Raw genomic sequence first — 25,549 nt, forward strand, 5'->3', positions numbered from 1 at the left:
AGGAATATAAATGCTTAATATTCTATCTAAGATCGGTTTATCAAATGTATTCCATGAATTCTTTTTCATTTTTTGTAAGCTCTAGGTAGCGTATATTGTCAAATTTATATATTATTCTCTGACAGCTGTCTACGGATGATAGTTTTCATTTTTAATCATTAATTTTTCCTAATAATATGGTATACATATCTTATACTTATCTTGAGCGCACTATTTTGGACTATTTATAGTTTCTGCATTTTAGGCATCTACTTATACGGTTATACTCATAGATATTGTTCTATTGGCAAGTAAAAAAATGAGCAAATAATATTGTTCTATAGTGGCCAATACTTTTATTAAGTTATATATAAATATGTGTATAAATATTAGAAATGACTCTGTATTGCACCAAGTTCTGAGAAGCTCACATCTTTAGTTGAATTTTTTGGTGTATATGTACTATTTTAATGTTTAGCCATGTTACTGCTATTTGCTCATATAGCTTGGGATGATTACTTAAATTCAAAGTAATAATTACTCTCAGTTATCTTGACCCAAGCCTTTTAGCCACCTAGAGTTGGTCTCTTGTTATTTTATCCAGTTTTAAATGTATTATCATACAATTTCTAGTGAGCGATTTCTCTTCTTTACTCATTACTTTTACAGGTTATTGCAAGATGCTGGTATGAGTGATGCAACTCAATTAGCTTCGTGTGAAGGTGACTGCACTCTACTATTTTCATTGAAATGAACGATCCAATGCTCTAGTAATCTTCTGGAGCTCTTCAAGTTCGATTCTTGTACTTTTTGATTGAAGATGTATCTGGTTTCTCCTTGTAAGATTCAGATTCTACTTCTGGGTACAGTCTGTTAAGAATTAATCGGATTGAAGATATAGCGTCATCGTTGGCTGGAATCTAAATATCTGCAAGATCGGGGTCACAATTTGTATCGATTAAAAAAATTGTTGAAATTGCCAAAGTGATACATTCTTGAAGGGCCATATATTCTTCGTGTTGATCAATGATAATTACAATATCTGGTAACCCCGTCATATATTTAATCCCCCCCCAAGATATGTTTGCAAGTGAGATAATTATATATGTAGACTATATCTACTAATTTGAGTGTTGTAAATGTAATTATGCCATCCCTTTTGAGGAGATACCCTTAAGTGATGATACATTCAGTTTATTCCAAATTTCAAGAATAGTTGACCTCTAGTAGTTGAGTTGAATTTCTGAAATTTAAATAAATCCATTAAATTATGCTTAATACTAAATCTTAATAAGGAGTGTTAGAAATTATTTAATGTAATAACCCCAATTTTTGGAAATTTTTGAAACCCTTATGAATAGTGTTTTTGCTGAATGAGAAAACTTTTCATGCCCCACTATGTAGGGATTCTGTTATGGATATTCTGAGATTTTATTAGTACTCTATATGGTATATAAGTGTATGTAAAGATCGTCAGAATCCAATTCCGAATACTTTGATTTTTCCCGGAAATCCACTAGATACGAAAAGAATTGAGTATAAGGTAACAAGATAAGAAGGATTTAAATTAAAGGATTATAAGAGAGGATCATAAAAAGAATATAATATATTAAGAAAGGTTAAGGGAACCTAAGTAATAAGATCCCGGGTATGATCCCTCAAACGATAAACAAAAACGAAAGTTAAGCGAACCGTATAACAGATCAGCGGTCATTAGGCAAACAATTAGGAAGTTAATCAAAGAGATTAGAGGGGATGATGTCATCCAACCAATGGGAAGAGGACAAAGAGGGAAGGATGACACCACATGATGACATAAGCATGACATAGAAGGGAAGGAAGTGTGGTTGAATTATAACCACACAAAATCATGGTTAATTAAGTAATTAACCTAAAACAACTCAAAATTCAACCAACCAAGCAAACATTTCATTTTTCACCAAACAAAACACAAAAACTTCTCCATTTCTTCATGAAGCTCTCGGCTTCTTTTCTTAAAAAATGAAGATCCAAGCTCCACCACTTACTATTTAGCAAGGTATTTATCTAAGCTTCCCTATGGATAGTTACATACTTCCTATAAGTTTAAGCTTCTAATTCCAAGCCAATCTTTTTCTATAAATCATGAAAGAAGATGGTGAATAGTGTTTTTCAAGAACTAAAATTTTTGTTCTTGAAGTTTTGTTTAGTTTAAGCTTGGATAAAGACTTTAAGGGTGATTCCAAGCCATTCTCTTGATTCTCCACTCTCCAAGGAAGGTATAAACTCCAAACCCTAGCTTTAGTTTTGAGTAATTAGGAATGAATATGATTGATATGATATATGGGAAGCATGATGCTTATTTGTTTAAAGTTTGGTTGAGTTTGTAGAGATTAGTTGGTTTTGTGGTGTTTTTGGAGTAGTAAATCTTGATAATAGTTAAAGAACTTAAGTAAAGCTTTTAGTTCATGTGGGGAATAAGTATAAATTGTTAATGTTGAGTTGTTGGTGCTGTTATGATGTAGTATAGATGGAGTTTTGATTTGGTTGTGAATTAGGGTTGATTGGTGGTTGTTTTGGAATGGTTTAAATTTGGGAAATCGCGTAAACATAGCCGTCGTAATGCCCGATTTACCGTAGACTGTTTTTGTTCTTAACATCAGAACCCTTGAACTCACTGCTAGGTTTTGACCATTTCCATGTTTAGATAGTTCATGTTACGAGCTTCGTTTTGATATGTAGTTCGTTTGATTCTGATGTACGGTTTATGAAAAACGGCCGTTTTAAGTAACGCCGTTTCGCGAACGAAACATTACCCCTCACCTTACTTTGAAACCTTGGTTAAGGACCTTAAAGGACTGATTGGGGTATGAAACAATTATGTTAAGTGGATTAGGCAGTTGGTAAGGTACTCGCGAAAGAATCGCCTTAAAACCCGTAATGGTTAAATTATTAAAAATGGTGGAGCCGAGGGTACTCGAGTGACTTAAGAGAATCAGTAAGCGCAAAGCGAGCGTTAGAGTCTAAGTTGGTTAATGTATAGATTTACAAGTGACTTTGGTTTAATTCCAACTTACTTGTTGTTTATAGGTTACCAGACTCGTCTCGAGCCATTCGTAACCCCCAGTCGCTCAGGCAAGTTTTCTACCCGTTATACTGTTGTTGTGATGTATACATATGAATATGCATGATCTTGTGATAAATGCATATTTGTTATTAGCAAATTCTTGCGATATATTGTAGCATGTGATATGGTATATATGCATGCTTGTTTCGTATCCTTGCCATATATATCTGTTGATTCAGTTGATAATACCTATGCTAGAGAATAGTGGTAATTTGCATATACCCTTAGTATAGGGACCCAAAGGTGAAAACATTTTCTAAAACCGGGAGTCGAGGATCCCGAGTAGATTTTATATATATATATTTATATATATATATATGGTTATAGTTTTCAAAACTATTAATCGAATAAGGTTATTCGATAACTTTATTTTATTAATGGATATTATCTTGAATATTCATTCGAGGACTTATGACTCCTTTATATTATTTATTGAATATTACTTGAATATTCATTTGAGGATGTATGACTCCGCTTATTATTTATTAATATTCTTTATTTTATTAAAGAATAATGTTCGATAATCAACTTACTTTTGATATTCAAATAAAGATATTACTTTCGTATAAGTATATCTTTGATTATTCACTATTCATTTCAAGTATAAGTTTTCCAACTTCTACCTCAATTATTCTTTATGGGAATATTATTTAGATAATAATATTCAGATATTTCTTTATATTGAGACTGATTTACTTTCTTAAATCAACATCATTCCAAACACTCTTTAAAGTGTTTTCGAGTCTTTAAAATGATTTTCAAAAATTAGAGCGGATCCCAAAACTCATTTTTTTATATATTTAAGATCTTCCTTTTTAAAAGGGGATTTAAATACTCGCTCAAAACCTGAGGGATCCGGCTTTGTGGTGTGTTTTATATTCGCAACAAGGTTGCTGTCTTGATAAAAGAGTTTTTGATTACTTACCCAATACTCGGGAAGTAAAATTCTTGGAACAAGTTAATCCATTAACAGGCATCGCCTGGGAAATATCGGTGAGTTTTCCTTTCCAACTAGATACGACTTCTTGGTGGAGCCGTATCAACAAGTTTCTACTTGGGGAAAGTGGGGACGAGCTTTACGTTTCAGAGTCATGGATTTCATCTGAACTAGGAGTGGCGTAAGTGGTCGAGTAGCGCCGGCCCAGCCTTATTATATTGGCCCAAATGGCCTGGAAGTTCCGCTAAGGCGGTCCATTCCTTAGGAGTTCAGTGTTCGGTTGACAAGTAAATCCGACAGGTTCTCCTCTACATGTAGAAAATGGTGGGGTTGTACTACTACGACTGATCATCGTAAGTGGTCTTCCTGGCGCGGCAAACTCCTGTAATGAGTTCATCATCCAATTGGATATTTCTGCAACACTACCCAGAGCACTTCGATAGAAAGGCTACGGTTGGGCGATTGTTGAGTGTTGGCAGGGTCAAGTTTTCAAAAATGATGTTTGCATCAAATGAAGTATCTCGTAACTTCATTTTATTTTGATGATATTTTAAAGATTTAATCTATTCAAATCTGGTCTTGTAGTCTCATCTATTTGATGAACTTTTGAACTAATTATAACTTGAACGGTGGTAGTTCAAGTAGTATTTGGAAAAGGTATAAGTATATTGGAGTATCTTGTAACTTCATCTTTTAAACTTATATATAGTAAATGATTATCTTATGCATGACAAAGATTTTCAGAAAAATGTTGAGACAAGGTTAGATATATGAGATCACCTTGCAACGGTATTTTTATACAGTTATACACTGGAACTCTGTGTGTATTATGCATGGAAGAGGACTTCCAATATTTTGAAAAGTATATATGTATATATATACTGAATATTTTGCGACTTCATCGCATTAAGATATCAACTTGGTTCATTTCTTTTGACCAAGACTTTCATGAGTACTATGAGAAGGCTCATTTATTGTTAATCATTATACATATTATTTTGGTGGGCTTGCTGCTCACCCTTGCTTTCTTCTTTCATCACACAACATCAGATAGACAAGATGAACAGGACCAAGCTCCCAATTCACGAGCGGATAGGAAACGTTCCGCAGCTTCCTATAGGCATTGAAGTCGCTGTAGCTGAGGTGGGAACTACCAATAGACTAGGCTTCAACTTTTGATGTACCAGATTTATGTATATTTATGAATTGTAATAATGGCAAAGAAAATGTAAATTTATCTAGAAAACCTTTTAAGGTGTATTGGCAGATAATTGTGGAATAAAATGACTTGTAATTATTTTTGGATATTCATCTCTGAGACTATAACTTGTGGTGTGTGTGTTTATTGTGGGGTCACAGTACAGAGTAGTTGATTATTTATTAAGATTGGGTGTTATTAAGGGAAATGGAACTCGTGACAACCCAGATCCCCGACCCCGGATTTGGGGGTGTTACATTTAATGTATTACTATTACATATTATAATATTTTTAAAACATCATCAATCACGTTAATAAAAATTAGTAATAGCTGCATCTTATGAGGACCGCAGTAGAAGTTTCTAATTGCCCTATGACAACATTTTATCATCAGTCATCACTGTTTGTGTGATTATATTCTACTTTTAATTATTCTTTTTATACTTATTTGCCTGATAATTTTTCTTTTCAAGTTTGTAATAATTTGGTCAAAATGTACTTTGACCTTTCTAGCCCCCCCCCCCCCCGAAAAATGTTGCTCGATATTAAATTAATCTTCTTCTTCTATCGATTATTCTTGTTAAATGGGATCACATGTGCAAAATATAGTTGCGGAAATTCTTGACTCATAACTGGGAAACCAAGTAAGCTCTCCTTGTATGAAATTATTATTGATTATATGAAATATGTGTATCTTTGCATTGAAATGCTTGTTCATTACAATAAAAAACTGCACTTGACAGATTATGAAAATTAAGCCATCACTTTCCTATATTGCAGCAGAGGAAGTGATGAGTCTGGTAACCTCTCAAGGTATGGTGTATATACATCTTGCTAACGTAAAGCTGGATTATAAATTAGATTATTTGTTTGTAGTTTTTAACCTTTTTTTGCTCAAATTAGTTGCAGAGAATAGCGATCTCAGTGTGGTTTGGAAAGACATATTGAATGCAGAAGGAGATGGAATTTATGTGAAGGTAAAAACTATCTTGTAGGATAATTGAACATACAATGACGCATTGTGAATCACAATTTGTAATGGGAGTTACTCGATTAGAGTTTTAGCCTTGATATTCTTTCTCTAGTACATCTCTTTCTCCAATTTTTTCTGTTATGCACTGTTGTTGCTCCTCCTTAAGCTTCCTCTCCATTAAAATTTGTTTTATATCTAAAAGGATGACCCACATAGCTAAAGATAGTTAAATCATCGGAACGAGTCTCTTCTACTGAAACAGCCACAATTATGGCAAGGAACAACCCCGGTGCTTAGAGCTTTTAAGAGTCGAGAGTTTTATATCGTTATTATAAATCTCAAAGAGCAACATACGTATATAATACAAGGATAAATTGGGCATTTATGACAGGAAAATTATGAGAATTATAAACTATTAAATCTGAATTACTTTTTATGCAGGTTCCACAATTTATCTTAGATGACATGATTGAAGCAGGACAAGGGGGACACTGTGACATTATATGCAGGTTTAACAATTTATCTAAGTTAGAGCAAGTCCAACAATGTCTTAGTTGAAGCCTTAAATATAATATAAAATATTATGTCCTAGTAACTTATGACATATTTATTTTACTTCAACTCCAATAATGTGCCTTATTCTCATTATATATTTAATATTTTATTCTTAAAAGTTTACTTTCATTATTAAAGTACAATATATAGTAGGGAGAGAAAGAGAGAGTGTAAAATAATGTTATGTAAGACATGCCTGTACCTTAACAAGACTAAGACAATTTGTCAACCCTAAGTAAGTTGTATTGTTATCTTAGTTTGTATTTGTACTTGTAACATTTTAAAGTCTGTAAAAATGCAAAGGAGCAGACTGGACTCTTTTTCCTGAAACAGTATCAAGCCTAAGGATTCTATCTGGAAGAAGATCAAGGTGATCATGCCTCAGGAGAATTTTGAAGAATCTTGGAGTTGAATACATCTGTTTGGTTAAAAATACTCTAAGTCAAGATCTCTACAAATCACAAATTTAGTGTTATAGAGAAGTCATTCGAGAACTCCAAATGACTTATCGAGAAGTCAGGAATACATGATGGTTCGAGATATCGACAAGTCATTTCTTCACTAGAGAACTCAGAGTTATCGACAAGTCTACATTCATTAGAGAACTCTGAGTTATTGATAAGTCAAAGTTCACTAGAGAACTCAGAGATATCGATAAGTCAAAATTCACTAGAGAACTCTAAGATGTCGACAAGTCAAAGTGAAGATATGATGCTGAGAGATCTCAACAAGCTAAAGTTTCATTCGAGTACTCAGAGACCTTTATAAGTCAAATTCACTAGAGCATTAGAGATCTCGATAAGTTATTATACTTATCGAGATATCAAGATCTCTATATGCCTAATCGGAGATCTCGGGTGAAATTCTCAAAGTACAAAATCACAGACCAGTTCAATATTCAAGATAAAAAATCAACAAACAATCCAACCAGATGGATTGACAAGTCTACAAAAAACAGCTTGAAGAATGTGCAAGATCAATGGTGAAGATTAACTGACAAAGGAAGATCAAGATAATCACAGGATGCTAAAGATATGCTAAGACAGAAATAGAAGAGTTACTTTTCTTTAAATAGAAATGACAAGTGACAATTTAGAAAAGTGAATAGCATGTCTAATTGTACACTGTGTAAACCAGCAATTAACTGAATTATAAAGTTAACACTGGTCTTTTGTTAGTTGTAACAATCTAGATAAAAAAATATTGTAATTCTCTCATGAAGAAGCTAAGCTCTTTAAAACAAAGAGCCTAGAAATTTTGTAGCAAAACATTCTTGATTTTTAATATAAAAATTAAGTGAGTTTTGAAAAATTTGTGTAAGAACCCAAACTTTTGACATCGGTAAAAGACCTTTATGAATGGTAATATAATAACTTGAATTTTTGAGACCTTGTAAAACGTTTAATGAATAGTAACTCTGACGGACGGGAAAAACTTTTGAGCCCACACTATGTAGTGCATGAGAAAATGAGTTTCAGAGTTGATATTACGATTATACGTACCAAATGAGTGTATGTAAACGCTATTAGTTTTCGAAGAAAATAAACTTTGAAAAACGACCGTATTTATGACTCATCGAGGATTACGGGGATCGCAATATAATTACAAGATTAAAACCCTACGGATTTATATTCAAGTATGATAATTAAAAATATAAGGAATAAATATGAAAGGAATTACTTCGCGAACCATTTACGAGTAAGTATTAAGGAAAATGTTTAAGCAACCGAGCGAACGCGTAAACGATTAAATAAACGTAAAGAACTAACTAAACCATGGTAAGAAAGTAACCATGGTTACTTTATCAAATAGTAAGCTAACCATAGGATGATCAAGCAAACTATCAAAATAATGTGCTAAGGAAGCTAACACAAGTAGTTTCGAGGAAGCTACCTCAGATTTGTCCCCAAGATTTGTAACAAGAATAAACCTAGAATTCAACCTAGGAGAATAAAAAACAAGAGCAAGATCTTCCACCCCATTTCCTAGAAGCAACCTAGAAAAGCAACCAAGCTAAGCAACCAAAGGAAGCAAGTATAAATACCCCCCCCCATCACATTGTTCCATTCGGCCTTTAAGAAGAAAATGGGAGAATTCAATTTCAAAACTCAAAATCTATCAATGGTAAAATCATCCCATTAATTCTCAAGCCTCCTATCAATTAAAATAAGGTAATAAAATTCTTTCATCTCTTTTTATCAAGGTTTGATGGGTGAAATAAAATCAAGAAACTCACTAGTGAATAGTATGAATAGTAACATCTCTTTGGTTTCTTGATTTCAATGGTGGTTTTAGGTTCCAAAACACATACCAAGAACTTCCAAGCCTCCACCATCCTCAAGAACACATCTCAAGCTTTCAAGAAAGGTAAAAATCTTTGGCCCAACTTTATTGAAGATTCATTTTTAAGATCCATTTAGTATGTGGTAAAAAACTTAGTTTAAGAAGTGGTATTGTTGAGATCTTGAAGTTTAAGTTAAGTAGATTTAAGGTTGATTGTTGTTGCCTCAAAAACATGATGTTCTTGAGAGGATTTTGTGTGTTAATGATGAAATGATGATTTTTGGTGGTTGTGTTAAGAGTTAGGACGTAAACGAAACCCCGATCGTAAACATAACTCCGTTAAAACCAACGAATCGTAACTTTAAGTTTCTGCAGAAAGTATCGAAGCTATAAACTGCCGTTTCTTGAAACATAACCCTTTATTATGATAGAAAATGTTATAAGGATCATTTAGGCACTTGAATCGCTTGATTCCGATATACGGATCAAAAGTTATTGCTGTTTTAGTAAACGTGATTTATGCGACAAAAACTGCTACAAATTACGAACTTTGAAAATATAAAGGATCGACTTAAATGTGTTCATAAATCATGAAATTTTTAGAAAGTAAAATATTGAATTTCCTAACTTTCATAAAAATTTCAAGTAAAACTAATTATTTCTCAATTTTATAAAAATATCGGAGCCGAGACTGCGCGAGAAGAAACCTTAAGAATCCATAAGTGGAGCCGACGACGATAAAGAGAATGAACCTAAGATACTTAGAAAAATGAAGCGACCATGATGTAAATAAGAACTTAAAGGAATAATAAGGGTAGTATAAGTTGAGAGGGTGCATAATAAATAGCGCATGAGTGCCAGTCGCCGTAAATTAGAACGGGACCTAACGAAATGAATTGTGTTTATGGTCATAGATTTTCGACCGGAACCTAGAGTATCCTCCACCTCAAGATACCCAGGCAAGTTTCCGAACCCAACTCCATTTTTACTGTTGTTTTGTGAAAGGATTGTTTTACTATCATTACATAAATACCGTGTTTTCCATGATACGTAGTTGTTGAAATTTCGCATAATGTAGCGATGTTGTACGATAAAGTATATATCGTGAAATGTTATTTTGCTTTAAGCGTGACGTATTATATACGATCGAGAGTACGTCGGGATTTAAGATAAAACTCGGGAATCATTCCGGTGATATTATAGGACATATATAAGTCCATAGTAGTACATTTTAAAGGGACTCATCCTCCACTTACGAAACATTAAAACACCTTGAACTTTTATTAAAACGATTTCCCAACGATCATATTCCCTCAACTATATTATATTGTTCGAATAATAAATACTATATACTTATTCCTTATTATGGGAGTAGTATACTCCAACGATTATTTATTTCAAAGCCGATTAATCAATATAGATTATTAATTATGGAGACACAAACTAGTTGAGGGATATTATTTTAAATATTCTTTTAGAGAGTAAACTCATTCGAGGTTTAATTATTTATCGACTATTATTTAATTAATTATTATTCTTAAAGGGTTTATTATTGATTTAAAAATCATAGATCCTGATTTAAAATATACTTTCTGATTTCAGAATATCATTGGAATAATTTCAGATCGTTGGTGAATATTATCCCGACTTATTTAATATGTTGAATATAGTTTCAAGGAGAAACTTTTCCCCTTATTAATTATCTGTTGACAACGATCAACTCACATCCTTAGTACTTCCTCCAAAATTCTCGGAAGTACGTATATACACATATATACACTTATATCTTAGAGAGATAAGCTATTTATATCAACAAGCAAAACGCTTGGGGAACTTCGATGTGGATCGAGTTCTCGAGATTGATAGAATTCTTTTAAAGGACAAGGGATGGGTAGACTCTGGTACTATGTGTGCTAGTTGGACTACCAAAGGTACCGCATGTGGCGCCCTTCAAACCCGGGTCAGGAGTTTGGGGTCCACACACACACACCTTATATATAACCTGCTTATAACAATAATAAAGATAATAATAATATGCAGTGACCCTACTTACCAACTTCCATAGACCGCAACAGGTTAAAGTATGCACAGAAAACACACACACTTTATATTATAAACGTCCAAATCCCAACTATTTAAACTCAGAACTGAGTATTAGACATTATTACAAACTTTTACAAACTTAAATTTTCTCAAAAGATGCCTACTAACTTAACTCGATCAACCTAAACCCCTAGCTCTTGCGCTGGACTGGGGATCCTCGCTACCAACTGGTTCCTTCTTAACTGGAAAATAACATAAACAAAATCGCACAAATGAGCTAACTAGCTCAGCAAGTCACAATGACAAGACTGAGAATAATGATCATCAAGTGCAAAGGGTTATGATATCAAGTGAACAATGAATTATGATTTAGAATTGGATACTATAATTTTATTTTAAAAACCAAGGTTAGGTTGTTGATCAGTCACGCATTAACCCCGAGCAAAGCATACAACACTGCTCTAACTACTGGATCCAAGGCACACATTGGCCTAACTTGACCATTAATATAGTCTGACCACGAATCTGGTCCATAATTTTATAAAAATAATCGAATTCTAACATAATAACAGGATAAACAATGTAAAGCATTAAACAGAATCATAAATAACATGGGATGTTCGATAATGAAATGGTTTCAATCTTCACAAGGATTAGTATGGCATTTTTAAAGCTTGGCTGTTAGGTAATGAAAGAATTGGATAACAAAGGAATCAATGTTTCATGGTTACAAGGATTTGGTATTTCAAAGCACAAGATACAGTGATTTAAATATGTAAGTAAATCGGTTCAGTGTTTGGTATTTAGATTGTATGTATTTGTGGAGTTGTATTGTATATTGGTGGTACGTATTTGGGTATATAACAATCAATGGTTTAGAAAGAATAAGGTTTACGGCTCAAGATCAATAACTGGAATCAGGGTTTAGGGTTCAGTACTTCAAAGCACTTGCAATATAAAACAGGATTATCAATCAACTACAATATATCTCGAGAAAGTTCAGAACACTTTCCTGGTACTAGCTTGCTACACTGCGCTAACTTCCAATCACAACCGTCCACTCCTCAACTATCTGTTTCCCTTTCCTAAGCCTTGCCTCTTCTGCTCACATATCATAAGCATCTATCAATACTCAACTTATACGATTCTATTCGATACACACTTCTATCTACCCTTCATCTTACCCAAATTCGATTAACGGATTGAAAGTTATGCTATAAACAAGTAAACATCGAACATATTGACCGACAGTCTACCAACAAGTCACATATAGCACATAACACGTCAACCAGTCAATGATATATCATTTATAAAGGATTCTCGGGTTATAAATAGGATTTCGGGTATTTAAAATGATTTTTAAAACATTTTTAAGAATTAAAACGGGTCGTTGGATCAAGTTCTGGGTAATAAACAGGGTTCGGTTGGCCAAATATGGCTTCAAAACAATTTTATAATAATTATTGAGCCTTGAAAACAATTTAAAATAATATTTTAAAGCTCGAAACTATTTTTTGGAATTTTTAAATAATTAAATCTAATTAAATAATTAATTAAAATCAATTAATAATTAATTAAATCAATTAATCAATTAATTTTTGAATTAATTGACCAATTAATCAATTAATTATTAACTAAAACTAATTAACTAATTAATTCAGATTTATTTTTGAATTAAAAATAATTTTTGGAATTAAAATAATAATTTTTGTAATTTTCAGAAATTAAAAACGAATTTTTATAATTAAAATAAATAGAAAATATGATTTTTAAACATTTTTAAAACAGGAATGCTAATTTTGAAACTTCTGGAAACCTCAGGGACTAATCTGCATCGTCCCCAATAGTTAAGGTACCAAACGTTCTGTCTCGCCGGAGAAGACGATTCCGGCGTCCTCACCCCACCAACACCTCCAGATCATAACTACACAATACCAGGAACATAACCATGCCATCAAATCACACAACCCATCCCTGAGTTGGCCGAAATTTGGCTGGTTTCCGACGAACTCGGCGTAACTTTAAAAATACAACTCCCTTCGATTCACGAATCCTCTGTTAAGGAGCTATATACCAATCAATTGCAAATTTCATAAGGAACACAACCCACTATATATCAATAGCTAATAACCCCTAAATCAAAAAGCCCTAAATTTCAATTAAAAACATTCATACGGGTTATAAACCCTAATTTAAAAATTCAAAAATCAAACTCAATTTTAAACGTGTTATTGAACTCCAAATCAGTCATATAATATATCAAAATCATTAGGAAAACAAGCTCTACAACATGCAATCATCAAATCATTCAAACAATCATCCGAACAAAAATTCATATTTTTAATCAAAATAATTCAAAAATATATAAATTTCCAGAAAATAAACCTTTGATTCTACAGTGATATGGAACACAAATTATGATAGTACATCTCAAGACCTTTGTTTTGAGTACTCGAGCTTTCCAAACGGATTCCGGTAACACCTCCGATTGTTGGTTTGATTTTTAGAAAGGTTTATGAATATATGAAATTTCTCTGTAAATTTCTATAATTACTGGTTGCAAATGATTTTCCTTACGAAATAAAATACGGTAAAGGCTATTTATAATTACGGAAAATTAGTATCCCGTTGGATCATTCCGGATATAAAATGGTACGTTTATTTTTAAAAACTGATCCAAACGGTACCTGTTTTCGGGATAATTATCCAAACCAGTACAATTTGTACTGCGGTCTTGGTCTCAATGCCTGGTTACATGTATTACGAGGTGATAATTGTGTTAGTTTAATAAAAAGATCCCATTTATCGAAAGTACGAGTTTTATTGATTTACCGAAATGAATAATGTATCGAAAATGTTGCGCCGGGACCCGCACATGACAAACCGTACGCCGGATCGAAAAAGTCGAAACATGGAAAATGCTCGGAATATTGCAATTAGGTTAAGAAGGAGTTCTCGGAAAAGTTTCAGGTTATAAAAACGTAAAAACGGATGACGTCGGTTGGTTCCCAATTGTATAAAATAGTTTTTAAATACTCGGAAAAAGATTTTATAAAATCCATATATTTTCTATAAAATCATAAATCAATATAAAAGTAAATAGGAAGATATGACAATTATTTATATTTTATTTTGGACATATAAAAATTAAAATACTCAATTAATATTATTTTTAAACATCCAAACACATATTACACTTAGCAAATAATTCACAGAATAGATACTAAACATACATAATAATTATTTATCAGCAAAAATAATTACACGATATATCCCGGATAATACATCCTTCCCACCTTAAAAGGATTCTGTCCTCAGAATCTCCTAAGAAAACAAATGAGGGTACTTTGCTCTCATATCACTTTCTAACTCCCAGGTTGACTCTTCAACCTTTGGGTTTCTCCACAATACTCTTACTAACTTTACCACTTTATTTCTTAATACTTTTTCTCTTTCCTCTAGAATTTCTATCGGACTCTCTACATATGACAAATCTGCCTGAAGCTCTAATGGCTCATATTCTATTACATGCCTGGAGTCTGGATTATACTTCTTAAACATCGATACGTGAAAAACATTGTGAATGTGCTCCATATGCGGAGGTAATGCCAACTCGTAAGCTACTTTGCCAACGCGCTTTAAAATCTCAAAAGGTCCAACGTATCTTGGGCTCAGCTGTCCTTTCTTTCCAAATCTCGTTAATCCCTTCACGGTGATACTTTCAGTAATACCAAATTCCCTTCTTCGAATTCCATGTCTTTCCTTGATTGATCTGCATATTTCCTTTGACGGTCTTGTGCTGCTATCAATCTCTTTTGGATAACTTCAACAACTTCCTTTGTCTGCTGTACTAATTCAGGTCAAGGTATTTTGCGTTCTCCTACCTCGTCCCAATATACTTGAGATCTGCATTTACGTCCATAAAGGGCTTCATAGGGTGGCATCCCAATACTGACGTGATAACTGTTATTGTAAGCAAATTCTACCAGGGGTAAATGCTCGTCCCAACTTCCTTTAAAATCAATAGCACAAACACGCAACATGTCTTCAATTGTCTGGATTGTTCTTTCACTCTAGTCATCCGTCGGTGGATGGTAAGCCGTACTCATATTCAGTCTCGTTCCCAAACATTCTTGAAAACTCTTCCAAAATCTTGAATTAAATCTTGGATCTCGATCGGATACGATAGATACAAGAACTCCATAACGAACTACAATTTCCTTCAGGTACATATGAACCAACTTGTCGAGTGAAAATCTTTCATTTATAGGCGGAAAATGAGCTAACTTGGTAAGTCTATCCACTATAACCCAGATGGCATCATGATTAGCTTTTGTCCTTGGTAATCCAACTATGAAATCCATAGCAATATGCTCCCACTTCCACTCTGGAATCTCCAATGGCTGTAGCAATCCACTTGGTCTCTGATGCTCTGCTTTAACCCTCTGACATGTATAACATCTGTTAACCCATTCCGCAATTTCCCTCTTCATATCTGGCCACCAATAATTTCCCTTTAAATCTTTGTACATCTTGGTACTCCCTGGATGGATTGAATACCTTGAATTATGAGCTTCCTGTAAAATTTCATTCTTTAACTCCGCTACTGGTGGAATCCAAATTCTAGAAAAAAACCTAAGAATACATTGATCGTCCTTTTGCGTGCATAATTCTTCACCTACCAAACAATTTATGTCTTGATCCATTACCTCTTCTTAACACTTTCTAATCTTATCTAACAATTCCGGCTGGAAAGTCATACTATACACTTTCGTTTCGTCAGGCTTGCAAACTCTAATCTCCAATTCCAGTTTCTGAAATTCCATATATATCTCCTCAGGTACTGATAACACATTTAACTTTTCTTTCCGACTCAACGCGTCTGCCACAACGTTTACTTTACCGGGATGATAGTTAATCATGCAGTCGTAATCCTTAATCAATTCTATCCATCTCATCTGCCTCATATTAAGCTCCTTCTGTGTGAATATGTACTTCAAGCTTTTATGATCTGTGTAAATCTCACATTTTTCTCCATATAGATAATGTCTCCAAATTTTCAAAGCGAAAACTATGTTTGAAAGCTCCAAATCATGAGTAGGATATTTCTATTCGTGTGGTTTCAGTTGCCTTCACGCATACGCAATCACCTTATCGTGCTGCATCAGAACGCATCCGAGTCCTTTATGAGAAGCATCACTATAGATTATGAAATTTCCTTGATCTTCTGGAAGTGACAAAACAGGTGCCGTGATTAATATTTGCTTCAATTCCTGAAAACTTTCTTCGCATTTATCGTTCCATATAAACTTTTCATTCTTTCGTGTAAGCTTTGTCAATGGTGTTGCAATACTTGAAAATTTTTGAACGAATCGACGATAATATCCCGCTAATCCCAAGAAACTTCTTACTTTTGTTGGTGTTCTCGGTCTTTCCTAATTTGTAATTGCCTCAATCTTTGCTGGGTCTACTTTGATCCCTTCATTACTGACTATGTGTCCTAAGAACTGAACTTCATGTAACCAAAACTCACACTTCGAGAATTTCGCATATAACTTCTTTTTCCTTAAAATCTCCAAAGTTGTTCTCAAATGTTCTGCATGATCCTCTTATGTCTTTGAATAAATCAAAATATCGTCTATAAAAACAATAACAAACTTGTCCAAATATTCCTTGAAAATTCTTTCATCAGATCCATAAACTCTGTCGGGGCATTTGTCAATCCAAAAGACATCACTAAAAATTCATAATGTCCATACCTTGTTCTGAAAGATGTCTTTGGTATATCCTCTGGCTTAATATTTAGTTGATGATATCCCAATCTTAAGTCAATCTTGGAGAAGTACTTGGCTCCTTTCAATTGGTCAAACAAATCATCAATTCTGGGTAATGGATACTTGTTCTTGATTGTAAGCTTGTTGAGCTCCCGATAGTCGATGCACAGTCTCATGCTTCCATCCTTCTTCTTGACAAATAGTACCGGTGCACCCCATGGGGATATACTAGGTCTGATTACTCCTTTCTCTAACAACTCTTGCAATTGCTTTTCTAGTTCCTTCATCTCAACGAGAGCCATTCTGTATGAGGGCCTTGGATACTGGTTCCGTTCCAGGTGCTAAGTCGATTGTAAACTCAATTTCTCTATCTGGAGGAAGTCCTAGTAACTCATCGGGAAACACGTCTGGAAATTCATTAACTACTGGAATATCTTCAAGTTTTGCTGGCTCCTGACTTCTATCAATCACATATACAACGAAATGCTCGCATCCTTGTCGTAGTAACTTCTTGGCTTGAATCATTGTTAAGAACTTCTTTGCTTGCTTCTGGCCCTTAAACGTTACTATCCTTTCATCTGGCGTCTTCACCAATACCTTCTTATTTCGATAATCTATCTGGGCATCGTGCTTAGATAACTAATCCATTCCTAAGATAACGTCAAATTCTCCTAACTTGAATGGTATCAAATCTGCACAAAACTTACTACCAGAAATCTCAATCTCACAATTTCCACAAACTTGATTAACAGATACACATTCTTGATTTGTTAATTACACGGTCATTATTTCATTTAAATGCTCAACTGGACAATTTACTTTCTAACAAAATCTTGAGAAATAAATGATCGAGTTGCTCCCGAATCTATTAACACTTTGGCACATAAAGAATTCACATTAAGCATACCTGCCACGACATCAGTATCCTGGATAGCGTCCTTCATACACATATCAAAAACTCTAGCCCTTGGAGTCTCATTTACTGCTGGGTTAGATCTTATAATTCTCAACGCATTACTGACTGGGGCTGGTGTCTTGCAATCCCTGGCTATATATCCTGGCTTTCCACATTTAAAGCACGTAAATCCAATGACTGGAACCTTCACTACTGGATTCCGGATAGGCTGATCCTTGTTTGCTGGCCCTCTTACTAACTGATTTCGGTACTCCCTCGAATAGTGCCCTTTCTGGTTACACTTGAAACAAACTACATTCAACTTATTACATACTCCTCCATGTTTCTTTCCACATACCTGACAATCTGGAAAAGTTAACCTCAACGGATTCGGATGATTCACATTGGCTGGACGGTTGCCCTGGCCTCCGTCGCCTGCATTTTGTCTCTTGAAATTAAAATTTCTCCCTGGCTAAAACTTGCCCTTCTTAAAGTTTGGAAACTTCCCTGATTGTGACCGACCTTCATTCCCTTCAAACTTCCTCTTCTTACTTTCCTTCTCCTTCTGGGACATCTCGCTCTCTGTCTCTGCAATCATGGCCTTTTGTACAACTCCTGCATATGTATCCAATTCAAAAATGGCTACCTTCCCTCTGTTCCATGGCTTCAGACCTTGCTGGAATCTCTTAGCCTTCTTCCTGTCAGTATCCACATATGACGACACATACCTTGACAACTCTTCAAACTTACTTTCATAATCCGCCACCGACATATTTCCTTACTTTAACTCTAGAAACTTCAGCTCCATCTGATCCTAAACAAACTGGGGAAAATATTTTTCTAAAAACAATTTCTTAAACCTTTCCCACGTAATAACATCTGTACCTTCAATGTCTTCACAGTCTCCCACCAATAGGTGGCTTCATTCTTCAAGTAATAACTCGCAAACTCTACCTTATGTTCTTCCTTCACTTTCACTAAGGCAAATGACTTCTCTATTTCCTTTAACCAAACATTTACTTCAATCAATTCTAAGGAACCCTTAAATTCTAGTGGGTTTACCGCCTGAAAAGTTTTGAAAGTTACCTGGGGATTGGTCTGTCTTTGTTGTTGTTGTGCCAGGTGAACTGTTTGCTTGGCCAAGATCTGGAGAATCTGGGCTATTGCTGGGTCTATGGGTCCTGGGTTTGCATTTTGGTTTGTATCATCTTGGTTATTATTGTTGTTGTTGTTGTTGGTTTCTTCATTCTGGGTGTTGGTGCGGGTATTTCTTCTGGGAGGCATTTTTCCAGTAAAGAATCAAACAACTTATTTAGCTTTTAAATCCAATCCTTTGCATAAAAGAAAAGTTTTGTAAAACAGAAATATCTCTTTTTTTGAAAAAAGTTCTAACAGTTGAACTAAGTAAATTACATGCTTCTTTACAGAATATAAACAGTTATGGGAATAGGGTACATGGTATCACATGGGTATAACTGGTGCAATAAATAAGGTAAAGTAAAACAGGTGTAATAAAGTAAATGAAAATGCTGGAAAGGAAAGGTACTGATATATATAGGTCAAAAGTTTTAAGTAGTACAAGCGTCAAGACGTTTTGGAAGTAAAAGCAAAAGGGTACAACAACCTACTCACTAGTTAGTAGATCTAGTCTATAAATACAACCCAAAAGTCTACTGATACATACTACACAATACTATACATACTAAACATCCACAACAGCACTGATCAACATCTCCATCTCTGTATCTAACTCCAAGGAAACTCTGGTCCTCCCAGCCTTTTGAAGTCCTCCATCACCTCACTAGCCCATCCCATAAGTGCATCAGGGCCTCGACCAGGTAATGTAGCTCCATATAGCCTAGCCTCAAGAATCATGCTTGTCACATGGATCTCCTCTCGAAGCTCCCTCACACCGCGATCAACATCTATAGTCCTGATGATATGCTACAGCTCTCGGATCTATGCCAACAGGGAATCACGCTCTAATAAAAGAGCCTCATACCGGTAATAAGGAACAAGATGCAATGTAGACTGGAATGAGGCACCCGTAACTGAATACCCAGTGGAATTTGAATCAGCTGGTGGGGTCATCTGATAAGTGGCCTCATGACTGGGGGTGGAATAGCCTGCAATGGTACGGGCTACAATACAGGTGGAGGTAAAATAGCCAACAATGGTGGTACAACAGGACGTGGATCTGAAGATGGTACTCCAACTGAGGGCTCTGAGTGATCTGCTGATACGGGGATGAAAGAGTCGACCATCGCTGCTATCTGAATTCATATCACAATATAAGAATCTCGAACCATGACACGAATCATACTAATACCTATTATACCGTAGCACTCAACCTCTCGACGTTCTATTTTTCTCTTTCTTACTTCTAATCCTAACCCTCTACCCATTCCCGTCAACCTAGGCTTGTGTCAGTGAGTTATAACCTGTAGCTCTGGTACCAAACCTGTGGCGCCCTCCAAACCCGGGTCACAAGTTTGGGATCCACACACACACACACACCTTATATATAACCTGCTTATAACAATAATAAAGATAATAATAATATGAAGTGACCCTACTTACCAACTTCCACGAACCGCAACAGGTTAAAGTATGTACACAAGCCACACACACACTTTATATTACAAACGTCCAAATCCCAACTATTCAAACTCAGAACTGAGTATTAAACATTATTACAAACTTTTACAAACTTAAATTATCTCAAAAGATGCCTACTAACTTAACTCGATCAACCTGAACCCCTAGCTCTCGCGCTGGACCGGGGATCCTCGCTACCAACTGGATCCTTCTTAGCTGGAAAAGAACATAAACAACATCGCACAAATGAGCTAAGTAGCTCAGCAAGTCACAATGACAAGACTGAGAATAATGATCATCAAGTGTAAAGGGTTATGATATCAAGTGAACAATGAATTATGATTTAGAATTGGATGTTATAATTTTATTTTAAAAACCAAGGTTAGGCTACTGATCAGTCACACACTAACCCCTAACAAAGCACACAACACTGCTTTAACTATTGGATCCAAGGCACACATTAGCTTAACTTGACCATTAATATGGTCTGACCACGAATCTGGTCCACAATTTTATAAAAAAAATCCAATTCTAACATAATAACAGGATAAACAATGTAAATCATTAAACAGAATCATAAATAATATGGGATGTTCGATAATGAAATGGTTTCAATATTCACAAGGATCAATATGGCATTTTTAAAACTTGGCTGTTAGGTAATGAAAGAATTGGATAACAAAGGAATCAATGTTTCAGGGTTTCAAGGATTTGGTATTTCAAAGCACAAGATAAAGTGATTTAAATATGTAAGTAAATCGGTTCAGTGTTGGTATTTAGTTTGTATGTATTTGTGGAGTAGTATCGTATATTGGTGGTACGTATTTGGGTATACAACAATCAATGGTTTAGAAAGAATAAGGTTTACGACTCAAGATCAATAACTGGAATCAGGGTTTAGGGTTCAGTGCTTCAAAGTACTTGCAATATAAAACAGGACTATCAATCAACTATAATATATCTCTAAAAAGTTCAAAACACTTGCCTGGTACTAGCTTGCTATACTGCGCTAACTTCTAATCACAACCGTCTACTCCTCGACTATTTGTTTCCCTTTCCTACGCCTTGCCTCTTCTGCTCACATATCATAAGCATCTATCAATACTCAACTTATACGATTATATTCGATACACACTTCTATCTTCCCTTTGTCTTACCTAAATTCGATTAACGGATTGAAAGATATGCAATAAACAAGTAAACATCGAACATATAGACCGAAAGTCAACCAACAAGTCACATATAGCACATAACACGTCAAACAGTCAATGATATATCATTTATAAAGGAGTCGCGGGTTATAAACAGGCTTTCAGGTATTTAAAATGATTTTTAAAATATTTTTCGGAATTAAAACGGGTCGTTGGATCAAGTTCAGGGTAATAAACAGGGTTCGGTTGGCCAAATCTGGCTTCAAAATAATTTTATAATAATTATCGAGCCTTGAAAATATTTTAAAATAATATTTTAAAGCTCGAAACTATTTTTCAGAATTTTTAAATCATTTTTAAATAATTAAATCTAATTAAATAATTAATTAAAATCAATTAATAATTAGTAAAATCAATTAATAAATTAATTTTCGAATTAATTAACCAATTAATCAATTAATTATTAACTAAAACTAATTAACTAATTAATTCAGATTTATTTTTGAATTAAAAATAATTTTTGGAATTAAAATAATAATTTTTGGAATTTTCAGAAATTAAAAACGAATTTTTATAATTAAAATAAATAGAAAATATGATTTTTAAATATTTTTAAAACAGGAATCCTAATTTTGAAACTTCTGGAAACCTCAGGGACTAATCTCCATCGTCCCCAATAGTTAAGGTACCAAACTGTAATTTTGCAGGGGGGTCGCCGGAAAACGTTCTGTCTCGCCGGAGAAGACGATTCCGGTGTCCTCACCCCACCAACACCTCCAGATCATAACTACACAATACTAGGAACATAACCATGCCATCAAATCACACAACCCATCCCTGAGTTGGCCAGAATTTGGCCGAGGAGTTCACCCTTTGATTCACGAATCCTCTGTTAACGAGCTATATACCTATCGATTGCAAATTTCATAAGGAACACAACACACTATATATCAACAACTAATAACCCCTAAATCAAAAAGCCCTAAATTTCAATTAAGAACATTCATACGGGTTATAAACCCTAATTTCAAAATTCGAAAATCAAACTCAATTTTGAACATGTTATTGAACTCCAAATCAGTCATATAATATATCAAAATCATCAGGAAAACAAGCTCTACAACATGCAATCATCAAATCATTCAAACAATCATCCGAACAAAAATTCATATTTTTAATCAAAATAATTCGAAAATAAATAAATTTCCAGAAAATAAACCTTTGGTTCTATAGTGATATGGAACACAGATTCTGATAGTACACCTCAAGACCTTCGTTTTGAGTACTCAAGCTTTCCAAACGGATTCCGGTAACACCTCCGATTGTTGGTTTGGATAATTATCCAAACCGGTACAATTTGTACTGCGGTCTTGGTCTCAATGCCTGGTTACACGTATTACGAGGTGATAATTATGTTAGTTTAATAAAAAGATCCCGTTTATCGAAAATACGAGTTTTATTGATTTACCGAAATGAATAATGTATCGAAAATGTTGCGCCGGGATCCGCACAGGACAAACCGTACGCCGGATCGAAAAAATCAAAACATGGAAAATGCTCGGAATATTGCAATTAGGTTAGGAAGGAGTTCTCGGAAAAGTTTCGGGTTATAAAAACGTAAAAACGGATGACGTCGGTTGGTTCCCGATTGTATAAAATAGTTTTTAAATACTCGGAAAAAGATTTTATAAAATCCATATATTTCCTATAAAATCATAAATCAACATAAAAATAAATAGGAAGATATGACAATTATTTATATTTTATTTTGGACATATAAAAATTAAAATACTCAATTAATATTATTTTTAAACATCCAAACACATATAACACTTAGCAAATAATTTATAGAATAGATAGTGAACATACATAATAATTATTTATCAGCAAAAATAATTACACGATATATCCCGAATATTACACCGCAGGCGAAGGTACTCTGTGTACTCAGGAACTTGTGACGTATGTGTATACCCAAAAATGGGACACGTAGCCCGAATGCGGCAAGGGTGATAACCGAGATACGAAGGTGTCGTCCTTCTACTAGTAGAAAAGGTTACTTTTATCGTAGTACGACTGATCATCGTATGCGGTGGCTCCAACGAATGTCCAAATTCTTCCAGTTGGAATTGTGATGCAATACTGTAACCCAAGCCTAGGTGCTGGGTTTACTATTAAGATATTCGCAGGGTAATAAAATCCACCAAAGTATTATTTTCGTAAAAGGTGTTTATCACCAAGGGAAACCATTTTCAAATAAAACGTAACTATCAAATATGATGTTTTACGTGAGTTTATCATACAGTCATTTCCCTACTGTACATTATTATGCTGGGCATTATAGTTCACTCTTGCTTTCTTTTAAATGACATAACACAACAGATAACCAGTATGCTGGTGTGGGACTTAGTCGCTTGCAGTCATGGGGAGGATCCCTGTCAGATTTGTCTCAGGTGTGCTAGAGTATCAGATAGATATAAGATATCAGTCGTAATTATTGTAACTTCATGTAGAGGTTATAAATAATTGTTTGAGATCCTGTAAAGTACATTTGAGTGTAATAAAAGAAGATTACATTTTGTACATCATTTTTAAGGCTATAACTTGTGTGTGCGAGTATGAGATTGGGGTCTGTTGGATTATTGAATCAATACCAGGTTACACATGAGTGAAGGATGGCTTGACGACCCAGATTCCTGACCCCGGATTTGGGGGCGTTACAGAAATGGTATCAGAGCAATAAGTTGTAGTACTTAGAAACGAGAGTGTTAGGAATCTGTCTAGATGCGAGATTGTGTAAGAGTTCATATAGTGTTCATCATTGGACTACCGGATGTAGTCCCAATGGGTAGGATAGGATAAGTGTATATTTGAGGTATTAAAGCATGACTAATAGGACCATTGGAGGTTATCAGAATGATGAGGAGAAAAAAAATAGAATCATATTTGATTTGGCAAGGATATGGATGTAGAACTTGGAGCTAAGTCTCCAGAGCATTTGGGGTAAAGACGATATTACCAACTCCATATGTAAATTTTAATAACACGAGCCTTGTTACTCGTAGTTCTTTATAGGTTGCCCGTGAAGGGGCATCACATGTGAGGATCATGAAGTCTAATTATTAGTATACAGTTGAGGTTATTGAGCCAGACTAGTTGAAGGTGTCATTTTACCAATAAGAAGGTGAATATCGTATTAATAACGAATTCAGCAGAGATAGTGTCTGATATAACCTTGAGGATTTTTATTTCTATTAAGGAATATTTGAATGTACTATAAGAATATTATCGTAAGATGAGTACAATATGTGATATTATTAGTGCGCTTAACATGTAAGGTTATGATGGGTTAGCTTAAAAAAATCGAGAGCATTGAGAATTGATAGCATGCCTATAATTAAATGGCATTAGATTACAACGAGCGATGGTTTGATCTTAGAACCTTTTAAAAGGATAGACCAGTGAGTTTAGAGCGGAATTATTCGGTTGAAATGATGTCAGAGGCTACGTATATATACATGTAGACCTCTAATATATTCGGTAACGTATGTTCAATTACACACACATGCCACTGAACTTATGGACTGCATTGAGATCCCTAAGAGATCTCTTTGATCTGTTCCCAGGGGGAACTGGCCACTTATAGTTAGTAACGGATGCGTGTAGCAGACAACTATCGGCTTAACAGATGTTTTTGGAATATTTTTGAGTAAGGTCTTCGAGGTAAAACACCGGAATGACAGATATACGTGCGAAAGTCAAGTTAGTAAGCGATTTTAAAATGATGTTGAAAGAGAAACTATTTGAACCATGGAATTACGAAGAAGAAGAGGTGGGATCATCCTCAGATGGATAATGACGAGAGTTAGGATAATCAGTGAATTATTTTGGCACTTACTCACTGTCACGTTACTCCCTCCAAATTGTTGATCATTCGTAATGCCTTGATAAGTCATATCAGGAAATCCTTTTCGTTCCCTACTTTGAACTTCTGATGTGACCATCTTGAATAGTCTTTCTCCGCATCAGGACTTGTTCAGTTCTTTTAGTTAATCCA

Source organism: Apium graveolens, chromosome 3, assembly GCF_009905375.1.
Source record: "Apium graveolens cultivar Ventura chromosome 3, ASM990537v1, whole genome shotgun sequence".
Lineage (NCBI taxonomy): Eukaryota > Viridiplantae > Streptophyta > Magnoliopsida > Apiales > Apiaceae > Apium > Apium graveolens.